This window comes from Bactrocera oleae, chromosome 5 (assembly GCF_042242935.1).
Source record: "Bactrocera oleae isolate idBacOlea1 chromosome 5, idBacOlea1, whole genome shotgun sequence".
NCBI classification, from domain to species: Eukaryota; Metazoa; Arthropoda; class Insecta; order Diptera; family Tephritidae; genus Bactrocera; species Bactrocera oleae.
This window is the reverse complement of record NC_091539.1, coordinates 60,911,712-60,925,311: the sequence shown is the minus strand read 5'-3', so window position 1 is coordinate 60,925,311 and position 13,600 is coordinate 60,911,712. Positions and strand designations below refer to the sequence as shown.

Below are 13,600 nucleotides of genomic sequence, written 5' to 3'. Positions count from 1 at the left end.
GGGAGATATTTAAATCATATTGTCTGAAAATTGAATGGCGAAGCTTCGGAACAATTTACAAAACAGCTGTCAATTTTTATCGAAAATCTCCGCCACAATTCCAGTAGTGTCAACGTAATCAAGTAATGTCGTATTACATAATTCTTTAAAAACAATATAAATTTTGCTGATATCTTCATTAGTATATCTTTGCATGTTAGCTACATTACTTACAACAAAAGACAGCATAGTTATAACAATTTCACATTTGTATAGCCAATTCAAAAAATTACTACAAAGTGCATCACAAGTGCTCGCTTCTTCAACAAATATGTGCACTTGTTCACAAATATTTTCTCATGCCAACATCAGCCTATACAAATATATGAAACATATAACTGGATCTATTTACCATACATGCCCAAGTGAAGACACCTTTGCCAAATAATCACGAAGCATGCTTTAAGTGCGCCGATGAGCGCCAGATTTGACGATAAAATAAAAACAAATAAAAAATTCACACATGAGAATATACAAATTGAGATTTGTAAAATAGAATTGCAAATTCAAAGACTCTTCAACATATGTATACATGTATATATTAAAATATGTGAGTGGGTACTTCACAGCATGCTTTCAGCAGCGAAATTACACCGACTTGGCGTGTCAGCTTTGATTTCACGACTTATTCATTCATTTGTGCACACATTTACACGCAAACAACCCGCAAAAGTACTTGTTGTTGTTTTTGCTTTATGCCACTTGTTCTTCGGCTGTGTCTTTTTGCAGTTGCGCTTGAGTGTGTTTATAAAATTCGCCACGATTTAATTAGCGCCGCATGTTGAAAGTCAGTCAGCGCGCAGCAAACGAGCGAAGCGTGTTGTTTTCTATGTAAAATTAGCGCCGCCTTCACTTGCGCTTTGCATCTCTTCCGTTTCTTTGCATATTTTAAATTAGCATCCTTTCCTCCTGTCTTTTGGCTTTTGTGTTTTTGGCGTCGTCTTGTTGCTCGTTTGTTTTCATGTCGTCGCTGTTTACGCCCTTTGCATTGTAAATTACAGACTGTCTGTCTGAATGTGTTTTTTTGTTGTTTCGCTCTTTAATTTAATTTTGACTTCGGCGAATTGCGTGCATCCAGACTGATATACCCAAATATGTTTATTTGTATATTTTGATGTACAAGTAGCCTCAAATTTTCTCGCCCATTTGTCGCATGCCGCATGTCATTACATCGCAGCTCTCTATATTTCCATATATACATATGTGAGTGCATTTGTACAGGGTTTTCCAATAAAAGTGATATGATTGAAAAACACACTAATTGTTAAGAAAACTAAAATTTTTTTATTTAATGTGAAGCAAAATCGATACAATTAACTCTTGAGTATAAGATCATTCAAATGGCCTCCACCACTTCTTTTGCGGGAACAAATTCGATTAACCCAATTTTCGAGTACTTTTTCCACTAAATCAAGACGTATGTCATGAATAACAGGTTCAATATTGACTTCTAAAGCTTGAAGAGAGTTTCAGTTTTGACTTCTAAAGCTTGAAGGAAGTCTGGTTTATTGCTAAAGACCAATGACTTTAAAAAACCACACAAGAAATAGTCTAATTCTTGGATTCAATTCTAATTTCTTGGACTCATTCAATGTCACAGTTTCTTGAAATTATCGAACCTCCCAAACTTTTCTTGCAATAAATCGTTTGTTGCACGTACTGTGCGATACGTATGCCTATCTTGTTGGAACCAGATGTTGATCTGATCAACTTCTTCCAATTGCGGCCATAAAAAGTTGCTTATCATCGATCTATACCGCTCTCCACTGACAGTAATCGTGCCATCAGCTTCATTTCGAAAGAAGTACGTACCGTCATGAACCAAAATGGAGAGTTTGTGCCTTATCGGAGAAGATGATTTTCTTAAAAAAAGCGTTATTGTATTCAAGTTGTTTACGGTGGTCCAATGGCTTCAGTTCTTTATATTTCTCTACTGCTTGCAATTATAAAAGTCGAAGTCTGCTTTATATATTTTTAGGATATTTTCAAATTACCTCAAAGTTATTTATGCCTACCTTTTGAAACTGAAATTAAATAACAATCAAAATGTCTCGCTCTCCTACCATTCATGAATTTAGGTATGCATTCAAGCCGGCGCTTAGTAGATCGAAATGTCAAGTTTTGTGAGACGAGAAGAAGGATATTCCTATTAAGCAACATCTTGTTAAAGCTTCACCTAATCACTTTCCTATCTCCAAATACTTTTGCTGAATAACGCCTGTTAACCCCTAGCTAGATGGTCTTTTTTACATGGTAAAATTAAATTTCGCAAATGGCTACTTGAGCCAAATTTACAGATATGCTGTCTATAATTATGTTTCGTATGAAATGCTATTAGTTGCTTGCATCCTGGACACCAACCCTCTTATCCTTACATATAAATGTAAATGGAAAACAATTCTCTCTCTGCCGACAAATTTCGAAAAATTATTTTGCCAGAATATATTGTATATTAGCTTTCAAATCTAAGTTTTGTCTGTGTAACAGGAATGAATACAAGTTTACATCCGGCCAAATATTATCAACTCAGCAGTTTTCCCACAAAAAGCAACAATAAAACAACATCCTAGAAGCCCAAAACTGCATATAAGGCATTTTTCGAACTTCCAGAAACCTTTAAGAAATAATTTGACTTTTATTACTTTTGAATATTGAGTGTCTCCTTACTAGTTCTATATGCAAGTATCTCGCTATTATTTGCCAAATTTATCGGGTTAATTTTCTAACACAAGAATATATTTTCTTCGAACATCTAAACTTCACCCATAAACCATCAAAACCACCAGCTCAAGCATCAACTAGGTGTATATGTGGCTACCAAGGTCTAGCCTAAGCTAACCTTCCAAAATTTTACACCAAATCCAATTGCAATATTTTTTCATTGTAAGCATTTTTTAATAACACTTTCATCAACTCACTTGAAAAAATATAAGCGCCGCAGCACATAAATCAAAGAATGCCTTCAAAAAACAGTAAAACTGCGTAATAGCGCGAAAAATTAATCCACTCTAAATAATTTGAATTATTGCGACAGTAAGGAAGAGAAAACGCTGGGTGGCTTGCACGCGTGTGTGTGTGTGTGTGTGTGTGTTTGTTGAAAATGAGTTAGTGAGTATTAGTTGCGAATTGAATTATGGCCAGCTGAAGCGATGGAGCGCGAATGATGTGCAATTTCATTTGTGTGTATGCGTGTGTGTGTGTGAGTTGGTGCTTCGCATGGCTTTTTTCCATTCAAAACCTATTAAACACCAAAAAGGTTGCATTAGCAAAGGGCAAACAGGGCAAGATTACAATAGCAAAAACAAGTTTAGCGTAAGTTAAACGCACACAAACATAAATTAGGCTGTGAAATTATTGCCAGCGCATTGGAACGGCAAATGTGTGCATGTATGTATGTATGTATGCGCAAATGAATGGCGTCAGCAAAGTGTTTGGACAAAGCGGTCGATGAAATGTGTGAACACAGCGAAGTGCGCAACTAGAAACAACACTAGCAGCGTTGTAAAGAAGCTAACATACATACGTATATAGTATGTATGTATGTATGTGTGAGGCTTTAAATGGCGGGCGGCAAGCAAACACTGTTAGAGCAGAAGTCACGGCACGCAGCGTTCGCCGCAATTTATATATGGCACAGGCACGCCTACCATGGCGGTCTCTGTGGCATGCAGCGTGCCCAACACGGCGTCCCGCGTACAAAGCAAGCAGACTACGGTATTTTTGCTGCAGCGGCTGCATATTTGCATGCAGTGGTCTCGTTGTATGTAACTGGCTGTATGCCGCTCAGCGGTGTTTGCCGCAACGCAGCGGCAAGTTATGATTCATAATTTAAAATTTCACAGCGCGAATGCTGGCCAAAGAAATTTCGCTGGCGCATGCCTTGACTTGTGTTGCAGGAAACTGACTGTAACTGTATAACATATATATGTATAGAAATGGCTATACAGCTGTATGTTGAGTATATGTGGGCTAGCTTGGTATGCGTAACGTGTTTTCTAAATTGCTTCTAGCAAAACTTTTTATTGGCACACAAGACTTGCAAAAAAAATTGTTTATAAAAACTTAAACAATTTCTTTAATGTATAATTTTATTTAATTATGTTATGACTCTGCTTTTATTCAAAAAAAAAATATATATATATATTAATTTTTTGAAAGTTTCTTACTGTTCTATATTACTCTCACTATTACTGTATTAAAAACAAAATTTCTTCCGCGAAGGGCAGTCTAGTGTAAGTACCATTAGTTAAGTTCATTATGCTACCTTTGAAGAGGTATTATGGAGTGGAGTGAGTTTTTTTTGATACATCGGCTATGAATAATGAAATCAGTCTACATTAAGTTCGGAAGCTTCTAAATTTCGATCTTTAAAGACTTTATAAATCGTGTTTGCAAATTTTTGCCAAGAAAACCTTTCCTACAGTATATACTAGATGAAGCTGGTTTTATGCCTAGGATTTTCATACCTTAGTGAAAGCCGTAACAGTTTCTTGCTCGAGTATACAATTGGTAGTGCGTCTTAGCCAAATATCTTATAAGCCTTATATATAAATATAAAATTATTCTATCGCTAACAAGAGTCATTTCCGAATAACTCACATTCTCACTACCAATCTCACTATAAATCCATATTCTAAATCGTTACTTTTTCTGATGGCAGAACTTATTTCAAATGCACCTGCTTTTTATATTAATTTAATTGAGTAATTTAATTGGCTGTTCGTTCAACCTTGGACTCGCTGCAATGACGGAATAGTAATGATTAAAAGTAAAAAGTAAAATTTTGTATACTACTTAAAATGCTCTATAATATCAGTATCTTACATCTTAAAAAATTTGGATATGAATTCAAGTACAACCAATCAAATAGATGAAAGTCCTTTTTCTTACTATATGGGGGCAATACATATATGGATGGGTGTTATAAAGTAAAAATCACCAAATCAATTAAAGACAAAGATAATATATTCACTTAATGCTATTAAAATATATGGCATACTAACTGATACTCATATATTCGCAAATATAATAGAGTAGTGCATGAAAATCTTAAAATTAGGTATATAGGGCTAAACTAAGGTCTGAACCAGTTTTATTCAGATTATGGTCAAGAAAGTATAATCGCCTAAATGTATTAAAATGCCGTACATATTAAACGATATTTGGGATTATAATCAAACGAATGGCTTAAAATCATTTTATATTGTATTTGAGATCTAGAGCAAAGTAGAACTAATTTCATCTAAACCATAGTATGTTTTAGAAAGTACACTACTATCATTATAAGTACACTACTATCATTATAAGTACACTATAACATTATATAATACCATGCTAGGATGAGTGCGATGCGAAGATCGATTTCATGCATTTTTGCCACCAAATTATAGTGTTGCCAAAATTATATGTTCACCTAATTTTGGTAAGGAATCTTACGTATTTACCCACTTATGCGGTATAAAGTCAACCAGAAGCTAAGGTTTTTATTAACCCGATTTTGTCCATTTTTGATAGGATAGTACTATATCTATTGATATAATAGTACTACGAAAAAAACTGTTCTCTGACTTTCGATAAGATATCTCACAAATTGACCGGTTATATGGTATAAAGTCTAATGGAAGTTGGAAAATCTTTATAACAAGTATATGAGGGTTAAGGGAAGAATTTAGCCGATTTTGATAATATTTACATATTGTTTTTAGGGAAGATTGCTGTCTTCTATTCTTTACGATACCGCACAAATTGACCGTTATTATATGATATATAATCAGCTGGTAGATTGAAAATACTTAATTGGGTAAAAACGGTCTAAAACGAGTATCGAACCAATTTTTGTTTTTAACACCAAATTACATTATTATCAGACAAAGATATCCACTTCGTTTCTTTGAGACATCGCTGAGATTGATCAATATTATCAGCATGTAGCTATAGTATCGGAGCATTTTTTATTCGGTTTCTAGGAGCTTGAAAAGTTATAAGCCGAAATCGACTGTTCTTCAAAAAAAAAAAGGCTTAACCTTAAGAGAACTATATGGGCAAAGTCCTATTTCAATATTTTCATTTATTTATCTATTATGAAGGGAGGGAATTTAAGAAATAATAAGAAATATGGTGTCATAAGGAAGATGGGCGTTGTTGAACTTTTAGATAGTTTACGTTTAAATAAGTGACAAATCTTACATCCTAAATAAAATAAAGCTTCAGTCCTAAGAGTTTTTATAAAATAAATATAATTTTATATTATTTAATTAAATAACATTTATTTTAGCTTTAAAACTTCTTGCATACTACCTTTGGACTCACAAGACTTCGTATCTACGGTAGGCTCGCACGCAAGTAATATATATACACATACATATTTTTTCCTATATACCCTTCTCAACATACATAAACTGCAAGAAATTCGTTTGCTCATAAAATAAAAATTCGAGCACGAGTAGGCACTGTAATCGTATGTGGCAAGATGCTGCATGTATTTGTCAGCTTTACTACTATTTTATATAATATACTACGCTTTTAATTTTTCTTTTTTTCGAATTTAAACTTTTCCCCTTTTTCATTTAGTTTTGCGCCATAATCACTTTTGCGGATGGCAATAAAATCCACTAAAACTAAGAAATTTATGAGCGCTTCGTGCGGCGTCGGAACTTGCGGCCATTTTAAGTGCGCATTTTTGAACAAATTTTTTTCTTGTTATTGTTTTTGTGTAATGCCACATTTTTAAGCTTTTCGTTTCGCCTTGGTTGTTTTTATTGTCTTCACATAGTTTTACTTAATTGAATTATATCGGATGCTGCTGCCGCAGTGCAACACGCCGCCAACTGTAAATGTGTTTATTGTTGCTGGTTTTATTACTGTTACGTCTTTTGTACTTAGCGTCAGTTTACAGTTACCACATTCGCCCTTCGCCAGTTCATAAATAAAAGTTTTATGTTGCAAGTTGTACAAATGTTGCAGCTACGCGCTGCTGCTATTGCTGTTATTGTTGTTGGCCTGACAATAAGCGCATTTATTAAGAAATATAACCTTAATGTTGTTGGTGATTTTAACGTTCGCGCTGAAAACGCTGCAACAACAACCGGAATGCCTGAGTAGTGAGAATTGATAAAACACACACATATTTTCATTATGAATGTATTATTTTATGTATGTATATAAAAAATGTGTGTATACAACACATATGTGTATATACTCTACGTATTGCATGCTTGAGTCGATTTCAATTTTTAAATTTGTGGCAACGCAATGTAAACTTGAGTCAATTGCTTGCATGCAACTTTTACTTTTATGTATGTGTGTATAACTGTGTGTGTGTGTATCGCTTCCTCTTTTTTATGTCACCGCGATCCTTTCTGTCTGTTGATCGCCAGTTTGGCTTTTATATAATTGTTTTCTGCTTAAATATATGTATTGTTGCTGTTCAGCGCCTAAAAGCGCGCAACAACTTTCCGCTACAAAGTGGGTTAGTACAAATTTATTGCCTTTTTACATGAAATTTATTTCAATTTGGTCGCAATGCATTTTATCGCACTGTTGCAAATTCGTTACTGGCAACATCGCTCTGTGCGTATGTATATGTAAATATATATGTGTATGCGTGTGTATTTTTTATTGCAAGTTGATTTTCGATTTTCAACTGAAGCACAATTTATGGCAGTAATAGCTGCTGTTGTATGCTCGATCAGGCTGGGAGTTCTGGAATTTTTAATTTGTTTTTGAAAATAAATAATAGTTATAGTTCACATTTAAAGATTATTTATTTGTATTCGTTCAATGAAAACTCTATTTTAAAAACAGTTTTATAACAAAAATAAAAACATTATTATGAAATCTCTGTTCTTTCTTACTTATATGACTTTTTTAGTCAAAATTTAAATACCCTAAAACACTTCAAAAAAAAAACCCAACCGAAAATTTTTTCATCTAGATATAGATTTCTGATGTATATTTCATACATGTAAATTTTTTAAGTTCTTTGTCTTTGCTTTTTCTTTTGAAGAACTTTTCTCAAAATATATACATTTGTGTATTAGAGCGTGTCGACTTTTTTTCTAATGGGAGATATGTGATGTAGTTTTCTGATTTGGCTGATTCCGACAAATGATCAATAGAATCTCAAAATGCACCTATGTATTAAACTTCATTTGGATATATAAAAAACTGACGAAGAAATTTGTATAACCCCGAAAAATTAAACTTCACCGAAAAAATCGCAGGCTGGAAACTGGTTTTAGATGCATGCTCTCTTAGGCAAAATTGTTCAGAATGAACCATATAATATTTCCCGCATACGCGATTTTTCCATTTCTTTGCTCCCTGTAAATCGTATGTATATACATATAATACTTTTCTATCACTGAATGATGATTTCCTCAAGTCCAGATTTCTTGAAATAAACGAACATTTTAGAATATTCCCAGTTTTTTTCGAAGGGTGGTAACACTGTTACACGATTCACAAAAACAAGCTCAAAAGGCTTCGCATAAAGCGCTCTTAAGCACCTTACCTTTATCTGACGTTGTTACTGTTTGCAGTAGTTGACAAATTGTATGAAATACATTTCCAAAAAATGTGTCTAAACTAAGAATTTTTTGACTACTTCTTGCTTTATATTTCTTCCAATTCATAAATTTCTGTTTTTCGAGTTCATTTTGAAAGGATGAAGTTTGAAAGTTTTTGTTTTTCTAAAAATCCGTTCTTATTTTTGTCTAAGAAAATGAAGGGACTACTTAAAATATCTAACCAAACCTTAATAACAAATCGGTATAGCTGTTTCTTCGTTTTTTCTGCACAAAAATAACGCCTCCTAACATCTAATATATAGATATATAGATAGATAATATATATTCAGGATTTATTAGAAAATGACCAACATTCTTCTTTTAAAAACTCATTAGAATCTGTGTATATCTCCGTATTCGATTGGGTTTCAAATAGGTACTGCCATAAGTATTACCGCCTGGCAAGCAGAGTTCGACTCAATTTCCTCACATCAAATTGAAATTATAATAGTTAAATCTGTTTATATATGTTGAAAAATTTGTACATTGTTCTTTTAAGGTCCTTACTGGCTTTGTTGTTGTTTTCGTTAAGTTTTTAGAGTTACTTATTTTTTTCGTGTTTCTTTTCCTTTTCTGTTTGAATCACCACTTGTGTACAGTGTAAATACAGCTTATGTTCTACAACTTGACATTGTCAAATTTAACACTTTCTTAAATGTATTTTGTTCTTTTATTCTTGCATTTTTGCCACTTTTGTTTACGTTTCACAATTTTGTTCAATTAAAAACTTGAAACTCTTTGTTATTCTAGCTCCTGTACTGTTATTCTAAGTTGTCACATATGTTTGAAAGCTTCTACTTCCTTAAAATTCTTTCACAGCAAAGCTTCTACTTGCATTCTCTTCCTGTCACACATGACTTTCCCATTTAAGCCCTTTAATTTGACAAAACCCAAAAAGTGGTGAGCTGCATTAAAAGTTCTCCATGGTATTATTTTCTTAACGCCGCCCAAACTTGTTTTATAAACAAGGCAAGAAAGAGAAGCGGAAAAAGATTGTAAAATGACCGGTAACGGTGCGGGTGTCGAGTATCAAAGGTGCAAGAGGAAGCCTCTAAAGAAATCGTTGGTTAAAAATTTTCTTCTTACTTCTTTGGTGCGCTTTCAGGCGCTCACTCGCTGTGTGAGAGTAAAACGCTAATACTGCTTGGTACTTACATCAATACAAGCATAGACATACCGTGTATATTTCTTATTTAGCACATTCATTTAGTTCCCATCCGTTCAATAATTTGCCGTCAATTGCCCGCTCCTCACTGCAAATGGACCGGATAGTTGCGAGATGCGGCGACAGATTGGAGTATACGTTTGTGTGTAACAGTATAGTAAGCTGTGACTCGCAAATAAGAGAGCGTGTGGCATGAAGTAAATAACCAGGTAAAGGATTTACTTGTTATAACGGCAAACTTCCAACGTTGTAAGTTTGTGGTTTGTTTGGTTAACTTTAGCACACGTTCTTGTTGTTGTGTGGTTTTCTTAGTTGAGTTTGTTTAAAGTTCCAAGGTAGTTTGTGGGTACAAGTATAATTAGAAAATAAACTTGTGCAACTTGCCACAGCAGGCGCTGAACAACAAAACAACTTAGCAAGCCAGAACGAAGTCTTAATTGCTGAAGTTCCTGTAGGCCGCAAGGCAAACACGAAATCAAATTGAAAGAGAGAGAGAGAGAAAGAGAAAGAGAGAAATAGATTTAAAAAGTAAATATAACAAGAAAGAAGCTATAATACCCTTTACAAATACAATCCCATATTAGGAACAGATTTCGATCCGTCAGTTTGTATGTTAGCTATATGCTATAGTCGTCGATATCAGCGGTTCCGACAAAAGAGCAGCTTTTTGGGGCTAAATCGACTGAGCTCGCTGATCGCTTATATAGGTATATATTTTATAGGGTCTCCGACGTTTCCTACTGTGTGTTACTAACTTTGTGGCATACTTAATATACGTTGCTCAGAGTATAAAAAAAATGCAGATAATAAAATCAACATGACAGCCAAGAGCACAGAGAATAACTGCCAAAATAGTAAAAGAGAAAATAAAAAAAAATATTACTCAACAAAGCAACTAAATACAAAACCTGCGCTTAAATGATTTAAAAATGTACCATGGATTTTAAAGGCGATTAACTGGAAACGCAAGACAAAAAATAAAATCTAAACGAGTAGAAGCCCCACAATAGGTGCAAATGACCGAAATTGTCTCAAAGAAGAAAGTAAAAAGAAAATAAATTGGTATAAACGTTGTTAGCAGCATGTGAAATTTACAGGATAAAAATGCGCTCATACCAAATATTATACCGTCACCGGCTATTCATTTCTCCCTTTCCGCTCTCTGCCCTCTCCACTCTCCCACTCTCTAGGTATATATCTCTATTTCACTCGTTATTCGCTTGCCATCATTATTTGAGCATTCGCTTTGCTTTAAGCGGCTTAGCGTCGAGTTGAGTCGATTCGACTCGTCTTGCCGGCTTTCCGGATAACTGCAAATTGCTTCGTAGTAGCTTACCTATACCTACAAACATATATGCGGGGATTAGTTGTGCTCACATACAAACAAACTGTTGTGTGTCTATATTTGAAGGTGTTGAAATTACAGAATATTTCAGAAGAAGTTCTCAGCATATACTATTTTCCGATGTATAGAAATTAGCGCTCTGAATGTTCGAGTTAAAAGCCATAAAAATAAATTTTATTTTAATATTTGCATATTAGAGAAAGAAAAACAGACCTTTACTCGAACCTCGAAAAAAGATTTTAGTATCCTCTTAGTAATTTTCTTTGTTTCAGCCTTCGCCAGACTGAGGCTCATACCTTCGGTGAACTGAGCGTATTGGCTGTATTTAATATTAGCCGCCTCAACAGATTTGGGATAGTCCCGAAGTACATTATCGATACATGAGTTTCTCTTTTGCATACCTAGGAGTTTTGACATCAGAAAGAATCGATTTAAGATGGATCTCATGAACTTCGCCACTCAGATCAGCTCCGAAACATAACCTAATCTAGTGTTATTTTAGATAGTTGTAGAGCCAGCGCTCTCTGAATTACCGATGATATATTATCAAGCATATTTAATACGCTTTAAATTTCCGTGTTGAGATATATGTATTGCTGAATTTCTGCGGAAATTTTAGTGGAAAATAGTTGTCGCTGTCAAAAATCTATATATACGAAAAATCTTGGTATGGGAATATTTTTTAACAACTCAAGATATTAGAAAAACATAAAAATCAAAATAAAATGTATAATATTTTCCATTTATGATTTAACGTGGCCTTTCTCGTGAAACACACTATCTAAACGCGGCACATCTGTATGTAAGTTTTTGTGTGAATCATTGAGCATGGTTTTTGGGAGATAACAGTTTAAGCTGAAAGTCCAGAACAATGCCGTTGATTATACTTCTATGGCATGCTTTGTTTCAGTGAATGCAGGCATGAGTGACTATCCGATTTTGCTTTGCTATACATGAATTCTTACCGGAACATATGTACATATGAGAGTTGAGACGTTTAATTGGCATATGCGAAAATAACAGACTGCGAGTTAACTCAAACTACGTTTTTTTTTTGCAGCAAAGGAAATAAATCAGCCGTGTTAGGTATCCGTAATAGAAAACGATGCTTTCTTATACTACAACAGATCAAATCAAGAAAATTTCCAACCTTTGCTTTTCTATATTGTAAAAAAAAAAAATTCAAAATTCTCCACAAAAAAATTTCAAAATTCTTCACAAAAAAATTTAAATATTCCTGTAAACTCAGTTAAACAATGCAAAGCATTCAAGTATTTTTTTTTTTTAACCATTTTTATGCTTTCATCATTTTTTCAGCTATTGTAATAAAATATTTACGCTCCTCCCCGCTGCGAGTTCACTGACATCACGCGCCAGTAGTTCAGGGCTGGCAATGTTTACAGTAATTTTTCTCAAGCTAATGCAAATGTGAAACTAAATGCATGTAATTATATTTAAATATGCATGAATGAGCTTGTACTCATTTCCACTTGGCTTCTACGCGCATTTCAAAGTCGACAAACATGTGTGTTTGTATGTACTCGTGCGTCTGTAAATAATTGTTTACTTTCGAGGTGACTCTAATTAGATGAGTTACGCTGACAAACAAATGTCATCGATTGTTCTCAAACATCATTGCCTAGTGCTTTTAGAAGGTGGGCTTAGTTGTTGTTGTTGTAAGAATGCTTTAGTTTGTTTGTAGATGATGTGTTTTTGTTGTTGGTCATTAATTTTTACAATTTTGTTGTTGTTGTTGAAATGTTGTTCTAATTGATTTGTTGGTTGATGTAATATAAAGGTGGCTGTAATATGTTTGTTGTTTTTGTAAAGCATTTATTGCAATTTGCTGTTGTTGTTGTAATTGAAATGTTGTTGCAAAGTGTTTTGTTGTAACATGTATCGTTGCTTTATTGAGACTAAAGCTTTAGCGTGCTTGTTGCAAAACGAACAACATACGCAAATAATCATTCACACATACCTACACACATATACACATTTGGTACATATGCGCTAGGTAGCAATCAGTCCACCAACTTGACCAAGCCAAGTGCTTCAATGCTCAACTGGATGTATAAACTACTAAATGGATGTGGCCCAAATGCAAACGCACGCTTACAATGCAGATTCTGCTTGTTTGCATACACACATACATAGGCACATATACTTATAAATATGTGTGTGAGAAATTTACCTTAGCTGCTAACAAAGCTCAACTGCTGGCCAGCTAAATTGTTGTACCGTCCAGCAAAGTGTGCCATACGCAGTTCAAGGTTGTAAAGCTATTTGCACTAAAAGCTGCTGGCTACTGCTTGTTTACCTCTAATTTCACAAGCTAACGCATACGAACATGCATGCATACATACATACATGCATACAATGTTGGCAATGAAATCTGTTGGCGCTGCGGTGGCATAAGTGTACGTTTAGAGGCAATAAATAAAAAGTGAATTGTGCAAATGCCAAGCGCACCGATCTGTGGCACAC

The 13,600-nt window shown here is 34.3% G+C and overlaps 1 protein-coding gene across 6 annotated transcripts in view; it reads left to right on the top strand.

Annotated features, from left to right (window-relative positions):
* The window catches only part of Fur2 (furin-like protease 2), a 319,156-nt gene that overhangs the window by 141,711 nt on the left and 163,845 nt on the right, over window positions 1–13,600 (top strand). The window lies entirely within an intron of this gene.